We start from the raw sequence: 22,564 nt of genomic DNA, 5'->3' as shown, positions 1-22,564 counted from the left end.
AGAACACATGTTGCCTAGAACACATGTTGATACCATGTTTTCTGAAATATACAAACCTATTTGAGCTTGCATACAAGCTCCACTCTATACAAGCTGTGGATTCAAAGTTAACTAAAGTCTCTGGACCTCAAATTCTTCATAGGTAACAATAGTTATCTCACAGGATTATGAGACCTGGATGTCATCAAACATGGTGTGGGTTGTGTTTTAAGTGTGTGTGCAACACTCAAACACTGCTGGGGCGAGTAAAAACTGGCGTGATGTTTACCATATTACTTAACAGTAATACAACACCTACTAAAGCTCACGCCTATAATCCTACTTATAAAAGAGGTTGAGGCCTCAGGATCTAGGTTCTTTGTCAGCCTGGACCGGAAACTGGATGAGACTCATCTCCAATGACCTCTAAAAAAGTTGGAGGTGGAGCTTTGGTTCAAATGATAGAGTGCTAGACTTGAGCATAAATCTCAGGACATTGACCAGGCCCTGAGTTCAAGCCCTAGGGCCAACACACACAAACACACACACACACACACACACACACACACACACACACACACACACACACACAATTTTGTATATTCCTATCACGTCACTTAATACTTTTTCTCTTCCAAGCCCACCAGTTGTTGTTGTTGTTGATGATGATGATGACAAGGACTTGCTGTGAAGCTCAGGGTGCTATTAAACTTACAATACCCTTGGGTACTGGGATTACAGGTATGTGTACCATACTTGACTTTACTCAGTAACTCTACTTATAACATTTTTCTGAAAGAAATTTATTCAAATTCATGAAGATACTATGGCTTAAAGTTGTTCATACTAATTTTCAAGTGTACAAAATGTAAATAATATAAGTGAATATAGTACTATGCTACCACTTGGTAATTCCAGCCAAAACTCAGGAACCTGACACAAGAGAATAAGGATTTGAGGTAAGCCTTGTCTACAATGTAGGACTTCTTCTATAAAGGAAAAAAAGTATAAATATTAATCTACTAGGAAATATATAATATGTTAAATTTATATAATGGAACAAATAGATCATTGTTAATGAAAATAAAATGGCTTTTACTAGAAATGAGGAATCAAATGTGCTCACTGTGTAGGTGAGTTAGAAAGTTCTTACCAAAAGCTACATACTTTTCTTGTTTTCTATTCTTCCAAAATTGTTTGCTTTCCAGAATCATGCCTTATCTTTCCTTGCTGGTTTCTTTAGCTTATTTCATACATGCCCACAGGGTCTTCAACTATCATTTATTTATGTGAAGAGCTTGCAAATATCTCTCTTCAGTCCAAACTCCTGGTATGCACCTCTGTTCCATATATTCAACTACTATAAATACTTGTGAAAGAGTAATCCTGTCTTTCTATTACTGGATATTAATGTGTCAGTAAACTTTAGGAAAATAAAGGAATAACATCAATAAATATAACATTATTGTAATAGTAATGTTAAACATTACTATAATGCTGATTATTTTCTGAGCAATTTAATATAAAGCTCAAGGAAAGCAACGTTTTTGAGTGCTGATATTGGAGTTTAAACTCAAGACCTTACCTTCTCACTTATGCATTTTCCCTCAAGGGCGGTGTTTTACTCTTGAACCACAGATTCCCTTCCAAATTTATTTGGGGGATTATTTAGAGATAAGAAACTCATGGTCTTTCCTTCTTGGGCTGGATTTAAACCTGGATCTCAGTTCTCTGAGTAGATAGAATTACCAGTGTGTGCTAACAATGTCCAGTTTCAAGGAGAGGGCAAGTTTCTGATTTCAAGCTCCAGGAATAGCACAAAAACAAAAACAAAAGTTATGACATATAAATATACTGATAAACTAGGAACCCAAACAAACCAAATGTGGGTATCTAGATGGGCGAAAGACTTAATAGCATTATCACTATTACCTTTCCTAGCATTTTGAATAACCTGAAATTATGGATTAAAATCATAGCTTAGTTGGTAAAGTACTAGCTAAAGAGCAACAACATCAAACACCAAGTACAAGTCTCAGTCTCAAACTTTAAATGAAATCTGAAATGATTTTTTCCTTAAATGAAAATTGACCATAGAAAACCCCTGATACCTAAATGTATGGTCAAAGAAGAAAATTGGAAAATGTTCAGGAAGACAGAATTTTAAATCTCAGTGATTACCATATGGACAGTAGATCAGACCATGTGTAACTTCATACTACTTGCAGTGGGCTAGGTTAAGGACTTAAAAATTGTACACATTTACACTCCTCAAAAAAAAAACACAACTTACCAGGACACTGGGGATTCACATATGTAATTCTAGCTCAGTGCTCTGCTACTTGAGCCACAAACTCCATTTTCAGCATTTTTGGTGTTTAGTTGGAGATAGGAGTCTCACAGGTTTTCCTCCCCTGGCTGGCTTTGAAACAAAATCCTCAGCTCTTTGCCTACTGAGTAGATAGGATTACAAGCTTGAACTGATACTCTTATTTTTCTATTCTATTCTTCTTTTGCTTTTCTATTTAAGAATCATTTCGTTAAGTGGCAAAAAAATCCTGCTTTTGAACACAGCAGAGAAAATCAATGAAAATAGAAGCTGTGTCTGAATAGATCAATAAATGGATATATATTTTAAAAGACGGATCAAAATACAAAATAACAAAACAGAGAAGAAACCAGTTGCCAATAACCAAAACAAATGAGTACTTTATCAGAAATCCTACCGTTATAAAATTTAAAAGTACAGTAATAAACAACTTCAGATGATTTATTCAAAGATGAAACCTATCAAACCTACTTAAGGAAGAACGAAAAAAAATGGAATCTACACAAATTTTCTCAATTTACATTTAAATGCATTGCAATCTATAAAACTCTAGGTACTGATGAATTTATTATTGACTTTTCCTAAAACTTTGAAGAGATCATTTTGATTCTACAAAAATATTTCCTTAGAAAGTGAGGAAATACTATGTGCCCTCTTAAAAGTTTCTCGTAAAAAATATCTGGCTGAATTTTGTCTGGAATTATACTCTATGTACTGAGCAGTTAAGGAGAATTGTTTCAGGACATTGAGTCTTCTAATCATTAAGTACTTGATCGTTCATTTACTTAGTCCTTATTTTTTTGTATAACATTTGAAAGGTTTTATAAAATCCATTAAAGATAAACTTCTGAATTGGAAAACCTTTTGGAGGGAATTTACTCAAAGCAGAATGATATATTTTAGGCATCTCAGTATTTAGAGCTGTGAGTATGAACTCCATGAACAGTATAACTTGTCTTTAAGGAAGTTTTTAATACATAGAGCATAACTAAGGAAAATTGTAGGTGATAGAGTAACTAAGGGAGGCCAGGACGTGGCCAACTGCCTCCATAGGAAGACAAAAGCTTGGGATGTACCCTGAGGGACAACTCTCCTGTCCTGTTCTGTCCTGTCGAGCTACTTGTCATGTATTGGGTACCTGCACAGGGAGGGCTGGAACTGCTCTCACAGCACCATGAACGTGGTTAGCTTGCTGCCATCCAAGGCCAGCAGCAGAAATCAGATGAAGTGGAGCAGGGATTGGATGGAGGGCGGCCCGTGCTTGATGGATGTTGCTTCTGTGCATACATGATGAAGACCACAGACCTGGTTTTGTTTTCCAATAGAGAAACTGCAGCACTGCCTGAGCCACAAGTATGTCCACTTGCCATGGAAGCTGTGGGCCGTGGAGTCCTCCACCAGCATGTTGGCGCAGCCCTCACCGTCTGTGGAGTGTAGAAAGTAGTATCAAGATTCCCAGTAGTTCGGCTCTTTCCACAGGGTCAGGGCCCAAAATGGAAGGAGCTAAGGATGGCCCCATTTCCAGGAACCCCAACTGGAACACTTCAGGGCTCTGGAGAAGGGGTCCATCAACTGAACACCCTAGCCAGACACTCCATCCATTTCTGCCATCTACATCCATTTCAGGGACTCCAACACCAGCATGGACAGCTCTGCTGTGCTGTTTTGCTGGCCATGAGGGAAGAACAGCAGTATGCTCCTGACCACATGAGCTCTTGGGCCTCAGAGGGCTTGCTCTGGGACATGTACCTGAAGAAGATGGTCCAATACATTTGGTGTGCCCCATACTGGCCGCCTTTCTCCATGCAGCTTAACTTGCATGTGATTGTGGGCTTCATTGTGAGAGCCTTCCTGCTCCACCATCGCTGCTGCCAATGTGGCCCAAGTAGTATAATCTTTAGAAAGACTAGGACAAAGCCTGAGAATATTAATGCAAGAAATTGGGGTACATCAAAAAGAGGGTGGGGAAAGGGTAGAGGAATGAAGGGAGGAAGGGGCAGAATGTAGTCAAGCTCATTGGGAGAAAGTGAGGGAACAGAAGATGTTGTATGAAAGGAAATGTTCTCATCTGACTTATGCAAATGAAATCCCTCTACACAACCTCTTTAAAATAACTATAATCAGCTGGGCACAGGCCACTCAGGCCTGTAATCTTAGCTACACAGGAAGCTGAGATCTGAGGGCCTCAGTTCAAAGCCAGCCCGGGCAGGAAACTCCATGTCACCCTTATCTCCAATAAACCACTAAAAAACAGGAAGTGGCGCTCTGGCTCAAGTGGTAGAGTGCTCATCTTGAGTGCAACAGCTGAGGGATAATGCCCAATCCCACAGTTCAAACCCCATGCCTGACAATAAATAAATAAATAAATAAATAAATAAATAAATAAATAAATAAATAAATAAATAAAAACTAAATTTGCTAAAAAGGAATTCATTGCCTATACTGCAAAACTAAGAAATATAAGGGAATGGTGGGTCAGAGGGGGGTGTGATTATTGTAGGCGTGGCACAAATCAATATGCACTGTATTCATAAACTGCTTTTGTTATATGGCAACTCCTTTGTACAACTACTGAAAGATAATTGACAAATAAAAATAATAATTGAATAGATGTAAAATAAGATACAGGAGAAAGAAATGGTTGATAGATACTTCTGATATAGAACAGGGCTTCCTATTACATTGGGACCCTATAGAAGAACTCTACTGTTTTTGTAATATTTCAGAATAAGATGAGATTCATAAAGCATAGTTCATTATGATTTTTCAAAAATAATTTAAGTAGTTGTTAATAACCCAACAATACTAAATTCCTATATTATCTACATGAACAAATGTAATTTATTATCATGGTTTGAAAGAAAAATCTATGGAAACACTTTTATTTTTGGTAAGACATGAAGCTTGACCTCTGGGCCTGGGCACTATCCCTCAGCTCTTCAGCTCAAGGCAAGCACCTTACCACTTGAGCCACATAGCCATTTCTGGTTTTCTTGTGGTTAATTAGAAATAAGAGTCTCATGCACTTGCCTGCCCAGGCTGGCTTTGAAGCGCAATCTTCTGATCTCAGCACCTTGACTAGCTAGGATTACAGGTGAGGGCCACCGATGCCTGGCTAAAATTCTTAATTCCAATTAATAAGCAGAAACCCAGAACTTGAGGCTTTGCTTAAAAGGGGGAGTGCAGGTAGAAAGTGTAAAGCAAATACTAGCAGAGAGGCAAGCAGAGAAAGAGAGAGAAAGAGAGGGAAGGAGAGAAAAAGCGAGAGTAAGAGAGAGGGAGGGAGAGAGAGAGAAAAATGTAAAAACAAGAAGCAACCATGGGAGGAGACAGGCAAAAGAGTGTAATGAAAGTGAATATTATGAAAATAAGTAGTATGAAAAAAGGAAAATATAATGTAGTCCATTATTTTGTACAATAATAAGACAATATATCTAAAAGAAATTATTTAGACAGTGATGAGGACATATTAGCTGGTGGGGAAGATATTATTTACATTCACTTAGGCCCCAAACACAATCTCTGAAGATGCTCCTGTTCTATCCGGGCCAATGAAGTGGCCACTGCCAGTTTTTGCAGCAAAAAAAGAAAAATGTCATTCTGAGAACCAATGAGAGATATTGGCCAGACATCTGTGGCTCAAGCTTGTAATCCTAATTACTCAGGAGCCTGAGATGTGAGGATCCAACTCAGGACAAGCAGGGAAGTCCCTGAGACACTAATCTCAAGTTAAACACTACAAATAGGAAATGGAACTATGGTTCAAGTACAAAGGCTCCAGGACAGCACTCAGGCTCTGATTTCACCCTCAGGTCCAGAAAATACATACATATACACAGAGATACACAGACACACAGAAGCACAGACACACACACACACACACACACACACACACACACAAAGTTAACTATGTATTAGAAAACTCAGTCATATGTCAACATTTAATGCTCACAAATGTTAACTCCCACTGATTTTCACATTCTCTTAAAAGGGACTATTTACTTGGCAGATGGTCCTGCATTTTATAAAAAAAAATTATAGTCATACTTCTTTGGCAGTCACTATCACAAATTTGAATGGCAGGAGAGGGGAGGGAATGGGAAACTGTGTAGCCATTTTCCTTGTGCTCCACTGATATTCTTATGCTTCACTACTGGAAAGACATTAGCAGGAATGACATGTGTCTAAAATAATTTAAAACCATTGAAATGGCCACTGATCATGTATAGACTGATTAAGTACAAAGTGACATATAGAGTGAAAACCACAGGTTGCTCTATCAAGTGAAAAGCAACCTATATATGATATAATTGGTAACATTTGATGTATGTATTTTATACTTATGGACATAGAAGTTTGTACATGCATGGGAAAGGTTCTGGCAATATATATCTGACAATGGAATTCTTTTGGGAACGGAATATATGGTTGTGCAGATGGAGTGGGGAGAAAATCTTAACTCCTAGATTAGAATTATGACATTTATATACAACCAAATCTATTTCTCTCAAAATTAAAAAAGATGTACTAGCATATGAAATAAGAGAAATAGCACATAAATCTGTAGTAATTTTTTCTCACTTTTTGATTAGCACACATTCTTCCAAGGATTTGATTTGTATCTTTATGAGACTCATTTCCTACATCACTCTCACACATCTACAGACTTTTCTCAAATCAATGTCAACATGCTTTGTTGTTCATTTTTTACATGCATTAAAAAATTACCTATTTTGACCTCTCAGTCCTATCTCTTAACGTTAACGGACTGAACTCTCCAATTAAGCGACATAGACTGTCTAATTGGATAAAAAAACAAGACCCTTCTATCTGCTGCCTGCAGGAGTCACATCTTGCCCGTAAAAACAAACATATTTTCAAGGTTAAAGGCTGGAACAAAATCTACCAAGCAAACGGCCCTCATAAACAGGCAGGAGTTGCAATCCTAATATCAGATAAAATAGACTTCAAATTAAAATTCATGAGAAGAGATAAAGAAGGTCGCTACATACTAATTAAAGGATCTCTCCTTCAGGAGGATATTACAATTCTAAATATCTATTCGCCAAACAATGGAGCACCCAAATTTATCAAAGAAACACTACTTTCCCTCAAATGCCATATAGATCCAAAGACGTTAATTGTTGGGGATTTTAACACACCACTCTCCCCACTAGATAGATCAACTTGGCAACAACTCAACAGAGAAACCGCAGATCTAAACAGCTGCATAGATCAACTAGACTTAACAGACATTTACCGAACATTTCACCCAGCAGCATCAGAATACACGTTCTTCTCAGCAGCACATGGAACGTTTTCTAAAATAGATCACATTTTAGGCCACAAAGCAAACTTGTCTAAATTCAGAAACATTGAAGTTATACCTTGCATTCTCTCTGACCACAAGGGAATAAAATTAGAACTCAACATCAAAAGCCACCAAAGAAAGTCCGGTATCACATGGAGGCTGAACAACACACTGCTGAATCATGAGTGGGTCATGGAAGAGATTAGAAAGGAAATTCAAATGTTCATGCTATTCAACAAAAATGAACACACAAATTACCAGCTCCTCTGGGACACAGCAAAGGCAGTACTCAGAGGCAAGTTTATAGCTCTGAGCTCCTACATCAACAAATTGGAGAGATCTGAAACTAGCAATTTAATGACACATCTAAACCTCCTTGAAAAAGAGCAGCAAGATAAACCCCAATCCAGTAGACGGAAAGAAATAATCAAAATTAAATCAGAATTAAATGAATTAGAATCCAAAAAAACTATAGAAAGAATCAACAAAACAAAGAGTTGGTTCTTCGAAAAACTTAACAAAATTGACAGACCCTTAGCAAACCTTATCAGAAAAAGGAGAGAACACACCCAAATTAATAAACTCAGAGATGAGAATGGAAACATCACCACGGAAACAACCAAGATTCAGAACATTATAAGGGAATACTTTCAAAACTTTATGCTAATAAGTTTGAGAACTTGACAGAAATGGAGCATTTCCTACCAAATATTGACATGCCAAAACTAAACCAAGATGAGTTAAACCAGCTTAACAGGCCCATATCAAGCATTGAAATAGAAACAGCAATAAGAGACCTCCCAGCTAAGAAAAGTCCAGGACCAGATGGTTTTACAGCGGAATTTTACAAGGCCTTCAAAGCAGAGCTCACACCAATACTCCTCCAACTCTTCAATGAAATTGAAAGAGAAAGCTCACTACCGAAAACATTCTATGAAGCCATCATAACCCTCATCCCAAAACCAGGCAGGGACTCATCAAAGAAAGAGAAATATAGACCCATTTCTTTGATGAACATTGATGCAAAACTTCTCAACAAAATTTTGGCCAATCGACTTCAACAATTCATCCAAAAAATCATACACCATGATCAAACAGGATTCATTTCAGGGATGCAAAGCTGGTTCAATATACGCAAATCAATTAATATTATTCATCACATCAACAGGAGCAAGAATAAGAACCACATGGTTATCTCAATAGATGCAGAAAAAGCATTTGACAAGATAAAACACCCCTTTATGATGAAGGTTCTGGAAAAATTAGGAATCCATGGAACATTCCTCAATACAATAAAGGCTGTATATGACAAACCTACAGCCAGCATTATACTCAATGGTGAAAAACTAAAGCCATTTCCTCTTAACTCAGGAACAAGACAAGGATGCCCACTCTCTCCACTTCTCTTCAATCTAGTATTAGAATGCCTAGCTACAGCAATAAGACAAGATGCAGACATAAAGGGGATCCAAATAGGGAAAGAAGAAATAAAACTCTCCCTCTTTGCAGATGACATGATCTTGTATTTAAAGAATCCCATAGACTCCACTCCCAAATTACTCAAGCTGATTCAAAACTTTGGCAAAGTAGCAGGTTATAAAATTAACCCCCAAAAATCAATGGCTTTTCTATATGACAACAATGAGAAAAGTGTGGCTGAAATTAGGAAAGCAACTCCATTTGTAATAGCCCCACAAAAAATAAAATACCTAGGAATTAACTTAACCAAAGAAGTGAAAGATCTCTATGACGAAAACTTTAACATCTTGAAAAAGGAAATCAACACAGAACTTAAAAAATGGCAAAACCTCCCATGCTCCTGGATTGGCAAGATCAACATCGTGAAAATGGCAATACTTCCCAAGGTTATCTACAAATTCAACGCGATACCTATCAAAATTCCACCCTCATTCTTCAAGGAAATAGAGGAGGCAATCCAAAAATTCATATGGAACAATAAACGACCCCGAATAGCAAAAACGCTCCTCAATGGAAAGAACACTGCTGGAGGAATATCAATACCAAATTTCAAACTCTACTATTAAGCCATAGTAATCAAAACAGCTTGGTATTGGCATAAGAACAGACCTCAGGACAAATGGAATAGAATTGAAAACCCAGAAATGAACCTACAGACCTATAGCCATCTAATCTTCGATAAGGAAGCTAAAACAATAGAATGGAAGAAAGACAGCTTCTTCAGTAAATGGTGCTGGCAAAATTGGTTTACTACATGTAGAAAACTAAAGCTAGATCCTTATATATCACCCTGCACCAGAATCAACTCCAAATGGATCAAAGACCTTGAACTCAAAGCAGACACTCTGAAAACATTACAGGATGGAATAGGAGAAACCCTAGGTCTCCTTGGCTCAGGTCGAAATTTTCTGAATAGAGACCCGGAAGCACAACAAATCAAAGAAAGGTTGGACAAATGGGATTGCATAAGATTGCAGAGCTTCTGCAGGGCAAATGACATAGCTGGCAAGATCAATAGAAAGCCCACCGATTGGGAGAAGATCTTTACTAGCCATACAACGGACAAGGGTCTCATATCTAAAATATACTTGGAACTCAAAAAATTAAACCACCCAACAACAAATCCTCAAAGAAACAACTGCCCAATAAATAAGTGGGCAAAAGATTTAAAGAGAAGCTTCTCTGAAGAAGAAAGAAGGATGGCCAATAGACACATGAAGAAATGTTCAACATCCCTAGCCATAAAAGAAATGCAAATCAAAACAACATTGAGATATCACCTCACTCCAGTTAGAACAGCAAAAATCAAGAACTCTAACAACAACAGATGCTGGAGGGGATGTGGACAGAAAGGAACCTTACTTCATTGTTGGTGGGAATGTAAACTTTTTCAACCACTTTGGAAAGCAGTATGGAGGTTCCTCAAAAGACTTCACATAGATCTCCCCTATGATCCAGCAATCCCACTTTTGGGCATTTACCCAAATGTTTACAAACAAAACCACACTAAAGCTACCAGCAAAACTATGTTTATTGCAGCATTATTTACCATAGCTAAGACATGGAACCAACCCAGATGCCCCTCAGTAGATGAATGGATCAAGAAAATGTGGTATATATACACAATGGAATTCTATGCCTCCATCAGAAAGAATGACATTTCCCCATTTGTTAGGAAATGGAAAGGTTTGGAAAAAATTATATTAAGTGAAGTAAGCCAGGCCCAAAGAAGCATAGGTCCCATGGTTTCCCTTATTTGCAATATCTAGTATAGGTATGAGTCAAGCGGAAAAGGTCAGATAATGTGATGTTAGGAAAATGAACCCTTAAATATGTATTTTAATGTTTTTGTTTCTTTCATGCATGTGTTTCTAAAGCATTTATAAGATTATTTCTTTGTTGCTTTGTATGTCCCTCCCCCACAGTGTAACCCCCGCTTTCACTATATTTGATGTCAGTATAACATGTGGAGGAGATGGGGACAAACAAGTCGTTTAAGGATTCAGGTGGACCTGTTGCAACAATGAGAAGTACAAAAGGTCATGTCAAAACCAGCTTTACAATGTCGGTGTGGGGGGTATAATTGGGTGGGGGGAGGGGGGTAAAATTGGGTGGGGGGAGGTGGGAGGCGGGGAAGGGAATATGAAGGGTAAACAAAGGAGGAGGCTGCAATGCTTGGTAAGAAATGTATGCATTATCCTGCCCATCTAATTGTAGCCCCTCTGTACAGTATGTTCTCAAATAAAATAAAATACAAGTAAAAAAAAACTACCTATTTTGAACATGTTTTCCCACCTTTGCCCTCTCTGTCCTTCTCACTTCCATTAAAACACACATATAATAGTTGTTTAGCATTCCTATATCTCATTTTAATTAAATTGCATAACAATAGTATTTAAGAAATTTCACCATAAAATTTTACAAACTTATATTGAGTATTTTTAATCATACTGATGGCCTGACTCTCCCTTTCCCCATCTAGCTTCCTTTTCAATATTCAACGGATTTCGGTGAGATTCCTTTGTCATCATTGCCATGCACAGATGCCAAATAACATTTATTTATCCTTCCCTAATCCTACAAATTCCCTCAAAAATTCCCAAACATATAGACATATTCTATAAATGTATTTATATATGATTCTCTGTGTGTTTACATGTTTATCTTTTAGATTGTGTATTTACATATTATAGAAAACATGTGACCTTTATCTTTCTTAACCTGGCTTACTTCACTCAGCATGATAGTCTCCATTTCTATTTCCCTGCATATAAAAACATTTCACTCATCTTAATGCATGGTGTGAAGTAGAAGGGAAAGGCCTGGCTGGGCATACACAATGGAAATCTGGTATCATGTAGTTAACATTTAATGCCAAGTGGCCAGAAAGATACTCGTTTTAGTGAAGATGGAAGGAAGTGAGAAACCAACGGAGCCTCCAGTATGTCCAAATGTGCCTAGAGACCTCTTCACCTGGACAAAGAAGCTGGGGTGATAAGGGAAGAAATAACCAAAAAGTTTGAGCAGGGAATGGTGATAAGATAATTGGGAGCCACATGCCACAGCAAAGCCAGGTAACATGAAGAATGGAGCTGACACAGACTAGGCAAAGTTTAGGCCACTGGGGTCTTTGACAAAGCCATTGAAGGCTATCAGATAATTATTGATTGAATATAAGATAGTGATAGAATACAAATATAGAGAGTGTAAAATAATTATTGTATTTCAGTTTCCTTGGGTACCATTGTTATATACTTTGTTTACTAAGAAATTATCATAACATTGAAAAAAGAAGCTAAAATGGAAACTGGTAAGTCAACTGGCTGTGAAAATCAGGATTTCAAACATATGTTTGACTTCTAAAATCCCATACAAGTGTAACAGTCTTACAAGGGAACATGGGAAGCAGATTCTGCTTTTGTGTGTATAGAAAGCACTTCTTGAAGCCCACCAAGCTTGTCACACCAAAGACTGGGTTCTCAAAGCCCATGAGGAGATATTGTCACTAGAATCTTCTACATAGGAGGCTCAATGCAAATTGTTTATTTTTGTATTGATCTTTTGCTAACTGACCTTATAAAGGAAAAGTAAAGCCTAATTCTGTTACAAAGATAAAGATCTCCCAGCCAAGAGAAGCCAGGCTCATGTTCTTTCTGGCTGCCTGGTGATTAGTCCATTGGTTGTACTTTTGTCCTTCTGATATAACACTTCTGTGAGCTGTTACCCTGCTTTGAGAAGGCAAATCCTTATTAGAGGCATGATTAACTTTTGAGGACAAGGATACATTGGTTAACCTTTTCTTCAGTGGTATTTTAAAGACACAATGAGAATATTATGGTTCAAGACCATTCAAGGAAACATTTTTTTAAATTTAATTTTATTTTATTTGAGAACATACTGTACAGAGGGGCTACAATTACATGGGCAGGATAATGCATACATTTCTTACCAAGCATTGCAGCCTCCTCCTTTGTTTACCCTTCACCTCCCTTCCCAGCCTCCTCCCTCCCCCCACCCAATTATACCCCGCTCCCCCGCCCACACCGACATTGTAAAGTTGGTTTTGACATGACATTTTGTACTTCTCATTGTTGCAACAGGTCCACCTGAATCCTTAAACGACTTGTTTGTCCCCATCTCCTCCACATGTTATACTGACATCAAATATAGTGAAAGCGGGGGTTACACTGTGGGGGAGGGACATACAAAGCAACAAATAAAAAATCTTATAAATGCGTTAGAAACACATGCATGAAAGAAACAAAAACATTAAAATACATATTTAAGGGTTCATTTTCCTAACATCACATTATCTGACCTTTTCTGCTTGACTCATACCTATACTAGATATTGCAAATAAAGGAAACCATGGGACCTATGCTTCTTTGGGCCTGGCTTACTTCACTTAATATAATTTTTTCCAAACCTTTCCATTTCCTAACAAATAGGGAAATGTCATTCTTTCTGATGGAGGCATAGAATTCCATTGTGTATATATACCACATTTTCTTGATCCATTCATCTACTGAGGGGCATATGGATTGGTTCCATATCTTAGCTATGGTAAATAATGCTGAAATAAACATAGTTGTGCTGGTAGCTTTAGTGTGGTCTTGTTTGTAAACATTTGGGTAAATGCCCAAAAGTGGGATTGCTGGATCATAGGGGAGATCTATGTGAAGTCTTTTGAGGAACCTCCATACTGCTTTCCAAAGTGGTTGAAAAAGTTTACATTCCCACCAACAATGAAGTAAGGTTCCTTTCTGTCCACATCCCCTCCAGCATCTGTTGTTGTTAGAGTTCTTGATTTTTGCTGTTCTAACTGGAGTGAGGTGATATCTCAATGTTGTTTTGATTTGCATTTCTTTTATGGCTAGGGATGTTGAACATTTCTTCATGTGTCTATTGGCCATCCTTCTTTCTTCTTCAGAGAAGCTTCTCTTTAAGTCTTTCGTCCACTTATTTATTGGGCAGTTGTTTCTTTGAGGATTTGTTGTTGGGTGGTTTAATTTTTTGAGTTCCAAGTATATTTTAGATATGAGACCCTTGTCCATTGTATGGCTAGTAAAGATCTTCTCCCAATCGGTGGATTTTTCTATTGATCTTGATAGCTATGTCATTTGCCCTGCAGAAGCTCTGCAACCTTATGCAATCCCATTTGTCCAACCTTTCTTTGATTTGTTGTGCTTCCGGGTCTCTATTCAGAAAATTTCGGCCTGAGCCATGGAGACCTAGGGTTTCTCCTATTCCATCCTGTAATGTTTTCAGAGTGTCTGCTTTGAGTTCAAGGTCTTTGATCCATTTGGAGTTGATTCTGGTGCAGGGTGATATATAAGGATCTAGCTTTAGTTTTCTACATGTAGTAAACCAATTTTGCCAACACCATTTACTGAAGAAGCTGTCTTTCTTCCATTCTATTGTTTTAGCTTCCTTATCGAAGATTAGATGGCTATAGGTCTGTAGGTTCATTTCTGGGTTTTCAATTCTATTGCAAGGAAATATTTTTTAACCAAGAAACCTATCTCAATCAGTATTTGCTGGATGTAGTGGCATACATCTGTCATTCCAGTATGTATGGGAGGCATAACTAGCAGGGCTACAGTCAACAGCCCAAGAAAACCTACAAGAATCTACTTAAAATTAAGTAATATTAAAAGGTCTGTCAGTTTCATGCTTCCCTAACAAGTGTAATTTCATATGTGGCAAATCTAGGTACACTCTTCCACAGTGAATTTATAGAATGACCCAGGCTCAGGTGTGTTCTGAATTTCCACATCTTACTTTCTCAGTAGCCCCACCCATTCCAGCACACACATGGGGCTGGGATGGGCAGCTTCCTCTGTTGCTGGTAGGGTTGATGCTTTATGCAAGCAATAAATTAGTAAACATACAAACTCCCAAAGAGTATTCTGTTTTCTTTTCCACTCTGCTTCCATCCATCCAGTACTCTGCTGCTCTGCCTCTCCAAGGTTCATAAAATGCTTGTCCCTCCTCCTGGACATTCTCACATTTGATCTAACTGGAAAATACCTGTTCTACTTCCACAACCCTCACAGGATTCTACCTGTATAAGTTCTTTCCTGTATCACTGTACTCCAAGCCCATGATAATAATTCATACTACTCTTTACCTTTGTCCTTCCCAACAGTCTTCTTGGCCTGCTCTGGAATGTTGTGTAATTAGGTACTATGCATACCACTACCCTTTTACATTCTTCAGTTACCTAGAGCAAGATATGCTTTCTAAAGATATCTTCCAATATAGAACAATACTTTGTAAACACTGGCCATGGTATCAAACTAAAGGCAGTTGAGTAGAAGTGTGTACTAATCACATAACATTCCTGCTATGAGTGATGCTACACATTTGCTATCCTACCATTCAAGAAGTTGATCCGGAACATCATGGGTTCAAGATCAGCCTGGGCTACAATAGGTCTCAAAAATAAAAGGACAATCCTGCTTTAGTAAAGGAATTATTTTGAGGAACAACACATCTAAATGAAAATCTAAAAGGACAAACAAGGTAACACATAGCACCCTATCAATGCTCCACAGTTTACTCACCACCCACCATGAGAGATTTCCACCAGCCAGGAATAAATCTTTCAGCACAGCACAAAACAGAAACCAAAACACCCCCAGAATAATTCTTGAAACCAATTTTCCCTTAAAAAAAGTTCTGAAAAACTGGATGAGGGCTGGGAAGGTGGCTCAGTGGTAGAGCGCTTGCCTTGCATGCCTGAGGCCCTGGGTTCGATTCCTCAGCACCACATAAGCAAAACGAAAAAAGCCAGAAGTGGCGCTGTGGCCCAGGTGGTAGAGCGCTAGCCTTGAGCTGAAGAGCTGAGGGACAGTGCCCAGGCCCAGAGTTCAGGCTCCACAACCGGACCCAAAAAAAAAAAAGAAAGAAAAAAGAAAAAAAAAAGGATGAACAACTTTTAGGCCCAGTACTAACAATAAAAAGGAGAAAATGAAATATATAAAATTTTAAAAATTACAATTAGTGTAGTGGCACACCCCTGTAAAATAGTTACTTGGAAACCAGAGTTCAGGATTGCATAGGGAACAATTATCAAGATCCCCATCTCAGCTGAAAATGTAGCTTAGTGGTAGAATGATTGCCTAGGATGCATGAAGCCCTGGGTTTGATTCCTCAGTATCACACAAACAGAAAAAGAGTCTCAAGTGGTACAGCTCTAACCTTGAGCAAAAGAAACTAAGGGACAGTGCTCAACCCTGACTTCAAGCCCCACAGCTGGGAAAAAAGATCCCATTCTCAATCAATAAGTGCTTCCAGGTATGTATGAGAGGCATTCTAACACTGTGTTCTAACACAACCTAGGGAATCCATGATATTCATTCAAAAGTAACTGTTATAAACAGGGCTAGCTGTCTAACACTTGTCTAACAAGTGCAAGGAAATGAGTTTAATCTAGGTACACACGTGCTTGGGTACACACATAGAGTCCTATACAAAGATATTCAGATAATTGAATAATAGCATATGCACAGCAGTGGGTGAGTGAGGAACTCCACACCTTCTAGTAGATATGTGGACTGATCATAAAAACAAAAATATGTATATTTTCTCTTGATGTGCATATTATAAAATTATATACATGCTCATATGTGTCTATAAGTTGAATACATTAAGCAGCTATATGACTCTGTATGTTACATAAGCACTGAATAAAGAAAGAAAAGGTCCAACGTTACCTCAGAAAAATTGCTGAGATATGCCTCTGCTCTCAATATTTTTTCTGGTTAATTGGAGACAATCTTACAGACTTTTCTGCTTTAGGGAGCTTCAAACTACAATCTTCCAGGTCTCAATCTCCTAAGTAGCTAGAGTTACAGGCATGCCAGATTAGAGATGTAGCTCAAGTGGGGAGCATCAACCTTGAAAGAAAAAGTTAAAGAAGTGAATAAGGGCTTGAATTCAGGCGCTAGTACTAGGGTATGTGAGCACACATATGCATACACATACACACTCTGGTGCCAAGCACCCTGCTAAGGCTAGAGTCCTTGGAAAGCCATACGGCAGCAGGGGGCAGCCACCAGGCTGTGAACCTCCAAGCTGGCAGTGGAGACCAGACAGCAAGGCCTCAGGGACCTGGGCACCTTGGCTCATCGCACCACGCCTTGCCCAGTGCCTCGACCTTGCAGCTACTGCCTGAGGTCTGGTCTTTGGGCCCTGCCCAGCAGCTGGGAGTACCAGATGCTACTCAGCAGCCTGAGCCCCCCGCTGCCAGCTGAGCACCCAAGGACTGGATTCTCCACCAGGTCAAGCGCCTCAGGGAGACAGTCAGTGGCTGTACACATGCCGACCTCATCTGGAGGGCCTGTGTGAATTACTGGCTGCCTGCATGATGAGCAACAGGCCTGGCAGAAAATCCCGGACTGCCAGCGGCTGCCCTAAGCCCCTTTGCTCAAGGTGGAGCCCATGCACCTGCGCTTCAGGGACAATGGAGACGATGGCAGGCAAGGAGATGCAGCAGCAGCACCACTGCTACCTCCATGCAGCCCACAGAGCCCCAGGGCTGCCCGTGACATCAACCCCCTGGGCTGTCTGCTCCTGAACTGAGGCTGCCCATACAAGCAGTGCTCACTTTCCTCTATGTATGCCCTGCCCCTGCCCAATCCCCAGGTGTCACTGCCTCCTCTGCCACCTTTGCCCTGGACACTCAGCTGCCATAAGGGCCCCTCATAGAGTTCATAGTGGTTGAGGGCGCTTTTGCAGGACAGCCCCCAGGAAAGAGTGATAGGAGACTTGAGTCTGTGGAAAAAGGTATTCCGCACATATTTTGATAGAATATGAAATCAGATGAAAACAAAAATTATCAAATTTTAAAAAAGAAATTAACCAGGCATCAATGGCTCACAGCTTTTATCCAAGCTCCTCAGAAGACTGAGAGCTGAGGATCAAGAGTGGAAGCCAGCTTGGGTAGGAAAGTCCCTGAGATTCTTATCTCCAATTATCTACAAACAGCAGCAGCAGCAGCAGCAGCAGCAGCAGCAGCAGCAGCAGCAGCAGCAGCAGCAGCAGCAGCAGCAGCAGCAGCAGCAGCAAAACCCCACAAGTAAAGCTGTGGCTCAAAATGATAAAGTGTTAGCCCTGGGCATGAAGCTCCAGGACAATGCCCAGGCCCAGAATTCAAGCTTGATGATCCCCCTTCCCCAACAACAACTACAACAACAATAACAAAAATAAAAATTAAAAAAAATATTCCAATGACATCCTCTAGACCAACTATATGTTAAACATCTTGCATAGTATCCACATGCTCACTAGGAGTGTGCTGTAATATTCTAGGACAGGGTCAACAAACATGTTTTGTAAAGAGTGGGCCATATGGTCTTCAATAATAACTACTCAACTTTGCCTTGCATCATGAGAACATACAAAATTTGGATGAGGCTATGTTCAAATACAACTTTATTTATAAAACTGGGAGGGTCTCACGTTTGATTACAATATTCGGATTCTTGATTTTAGGTTACAAACACCAGTCCATAGCCAAGATCCAGAATATTCCAGTAGTTTGTTTCATTTATTTATATTAATTACAGAAGATGTCATAATGTAATTTTAAAAAAGAAAGCACTCAATTGCAATACAATATGTTAAATTTGATCACCTGAACTGAAAAACTCATCTACTTACAATAGTCAATTGCTAGATTTTTCAGATTTACTAAAAGTAATTTGTAAAGATCTTAAGGTAAACAAAAAAATCTAGGAAACGTTACTCTGACATATTATGAAATATATCCCTAACTCGGTTCTACTTTTCAATAACTTAGAGCAAATTGGGGAATCCATCCAAGAGAGTGAAATTCTGAAGAAAGACTTGTCTTCTACACACTGCACTGCAGCTCCTGGATAAGAAACCAGGGATCACCAAATATCCACACTGCTTTTCACACTGTAATTCCCTCTCAACAGACTACCAGCACATAGAAGAATTTTCACCAGAACCTGAGTGCCTCACTTCTTCTGTGTATTTATATGCACTATTCTAAGGCTTGAAGTCAAAACCTTGGTTCTATCCCAGAGCTTTTCACTGTAGGCTACCCCTATACCTCTTCCAGCTTTCTTTGGCAGTGAATTGGAGATGAGAGTCTCACAGACTTTCCTGCCCAGGCTGACTTTGAACTGAGATCCTCAGATCTCAGCTTCCAATTAAAGGTATAATTAAAGGCATGAGCTACCAGTGCCCAATAAACTGCCCTACTTTTCTTGATTGTTTTTATTTTGTTTGAGATCAGGACTTGAATTAAATATTTGACACGTTTTCTCACTAGGTATCACTCTGCCACTTGAGCCATATATCCAGCAATCATTATTTTGAATAGCTGGAAATCATCAAATTTTCTTAATATGGTCTGTACAATTACTGTTGTTCTAAAACTCATCCTAATCAAAAAAGTCTTATTTATGGACCCTAGAGATCATCTGAACAAATTCTCATAATATTGCTTGTAATTGCTTATCACTTTAGGAACATGATTTTTTAAATTATTGTTTTACATAGCAGAGTTGTCATTAAACAAAGCAGTTTATGAATACAATATGCCTTGATCAATGCCACCACTTTCAACATTCTTATTAATCCCTCCCCTTCACAAACCTTCCCTCACTCTTCTCAATTAATGGTAGGATATTTACTGGAATCCTCTCTACATTTTCCCCTTTTCCTCCTCTTCATTCTCCAACCTTTCCTCCCTTCACCCTACTTTTGACTACCTATGACCCTATGATCCAGCAACTCTACTCCTGGGGATTTACCCAAAAGATTACAAACCAGGATATAATAAAGCTTTCAGCACAACCATGCTTAGCGAATCAGCCCAAATGCCCCTCAAGAGAGAAATTAATCAAGAAAATGATGAATATTGACCATTTGTAACTCTCATATCTCATTTTTTCTGCTGGTATCCCACTGACATTGTATAGTCTCTGTACTGCAGTGAGCAACACGGAGAAACTGAGGTAAAAGATTTTCAGTGTTATCTGTTAGCCATGGATTCCTTGATGTGAGTTCTCTGCTCACTCTCGTTGTCTGTTCATGCCTTTGAGTGCTAATAAAAATCACATGCATTTTTCTTCCTTTTCAATTCTTTCAAAGCCTAAAAAACTTTGTCTCTTTTGAGTAACTAATTTTAAAGAGAATATCACCATCTGCCACCTCTCCGTGGCCTTGAAATTAAATGTTCAAATGGGGCAATGGCTTTTTGGTGGGAGAGGGGAATTTTGTATTCAGAGGGTTTTGTACTCAGAAGATCTGTGCTTGCTAGACAGGACTTAGGTAGTACAACAGCTAGCAGTCAACTCCTTTTGACATACTACTAGACATTTTGTTTATTTGAGGTCTTGAGCTTTTTGCCCAGGGCTGATCCTAGATTGATTGAGACCTGGCTACCTATGCCTGCCACATAAGTAGCTAGGATTACACATGTGAACCATTATGGCCAGCTCATTTTTTTGAGATGGGTGTCTTAGCAGTTTTTTCTCTGGCCTGGCCTCAGACCATGATCCTGTTTTATTTCTGCTTCCCAATCAGGTGGTATTACAGATGTGGGATACTATACTTAATGCACTTGACACCTTCGTAACTAAAATTTCTTCTAAAATTCCAAGCAGGATGTAAGATATTTCATACTCATTATATGTAACCATGAAGAATACTAAATAAGACATAATAAAGGGGTTATAATTTAGATTATTTTAGTCACAGTGATAAAAATATCTGAACACTTTTTAAAATTTTTTGGAAAGTAGTATCTTGTAGGACCAAATAATGCATCTAACTGTGTTCTCAAGCATCTTTTATTTAATAGGATTCCATCTACTTGGTGCCATTGGTGGTTCATCACTCCCATGTGTTCTACAACCTCTATTCTCTCATAGAATTTGCTTTCAATATCATCTGTGAAGGTGTTCAGCTAAAGCAACAACTGGCTATCAAAGCCCACTGATTGCTATCCATTCGTTGTAGTGCATCTCCATTCAAAAACTCCTAAAACGCATGCCCAAGGAGCACAAACATCTACATCCTGAATGGAAAACTATCCCATTGAGTGGATTTCCCCCTAGCAGATGCAATGCTCACAACATTAATCACTGTGAGCAGCATTTTTCTACCTTTTCCATGTCCCATAAGGATGCTGCTTGGAGTGGAGATTCTGGCCATTACACATTTGTGAAAAGGAGGACATATGTCAAACAGACTGAAAAGTTTGAGGGTGTACAAAAATAGATGGATGCTACGAGTCATTGGAACAAATATCAGGACCCCTCTCTGGCCAGGAGTTCCTCTGAGAGTCAGTTGGGAGAGCTTTGCAAGTTTCTAAACTACCCTGAGAGCTCATGGAAACAATATCCTGGGAAACAGAAATGATGTACTCCAGACAGACTCTTTATGCCCTTAAGGAGTGTCACAAATATACAGAGCTTCTCTGTTCCTTGGAGCACTGTCAAGACCCTAGGGAAGCTTGGATAACTCCAACTTCTATACTAATGTGAAAACTGCACAAGGCCAACCTTCTTTTGTTGTGCTTAGTAATTGTACTCTTTTATCCAGGAAAGTTCTGGTATTTCCTATGCAGACATCTGAGGGGAGCATAAACAAGTGTTAGGTGTTTTGTTACTAAAGCTTGCATAGATTTTTTTGGGAGGGTCCGGTCATGGGGCCTGAACTCTGGGCCTGGGCGCTGTCCCTCAGCTGTTCAGCTCAAGGCTAGCACTCTACTACTTGAGCCACAGTGCCACTTCTGGCTTTTATTTTTTGCTTATGTGGTGCTGAGGAATTGAACTCAGGGCCTCATGTATGCAAGGCAAGCGTTCTACCACTGAGCCACCTTCCCAGCCCAAAATAAGTTTTTTTTAATGTGTTGATTCTGGGGTTTGAACTCAGGGCCTCAGCACTGAGTTTCTTTTTCCCCAAGGCTACTACTAAAATTGGAGCACAAATCTCTTGAAATTTCCTGCCAAACAAACTCCATAACTAAGATCTCAAAGACAGGTAGAAATGCAAGCCTGAGTCACTTAAGTATTATATCATGTACTCAAGTTAGAATGTGACAGGGAATAACAAAAATATCTATTGATACTATTATCTTTGATGATGAAGCCATTTTCCTTCTCCTTTTCCTCAAAGCCTGAGAGGTCATTTAAAGTAACAACATGGCTCCTTTATCTTCAGCATTTCTAAGGGTAAGTACACTGCCCACAAACAACTAGTTTCATATTCAATTATATACACACAAAATGAAATATCATGGAAAAGCAACACATATCTATTTGCAAAAAGCTAAAATGACTTCTTCCTTGTTCTCTTACTCAAAAGATCATTTGCCATGAAATAGATTGTCCTTGAAAAAATCGTGTTAAGTATGTCAGGGTTAGAGAGACAAAGACATATGTCTTCTCTCTGTGGAAGTTAGATCTAAATTATAAACATTC

General features: G+C 38.9%; 1 pseudogene; it reads right to left on the bottom strand.

The window, feature by feature from the left end:
• Window positions 1-3,384: 3,384 nt before the first annotated feature.
• LOC138822645 (Golgi to ER traffic protein 4 homolog pseudogene) lies at window positions 3,385-4,113 on the bottom strand (annotated as a pseudogene).
• Between the last annotated feature and the right edge of the window lie 18,451 nt (window positions 4,114-22,564).

This window comes from Dipodomys merriami, unplaced genomic scaffold (assembly GCF_024711535.1).
Source record: "Dipodomys merriami isolate MVZ:Mamm:240054 unplaced genomic scaffold, mDipMer1.0.p SCAF_1133, whole genome shotgun sequence".
Classification (NCBI taxonomy): Eukaryota; Metazoa; Chordata; class Mammalia; order Rodentia; family Heteromyidae; genus Dipodomys; species Dipodomys merriami.
This window is presented reverse-complemented; position numbering and strand designations above follow the sequence as displayed.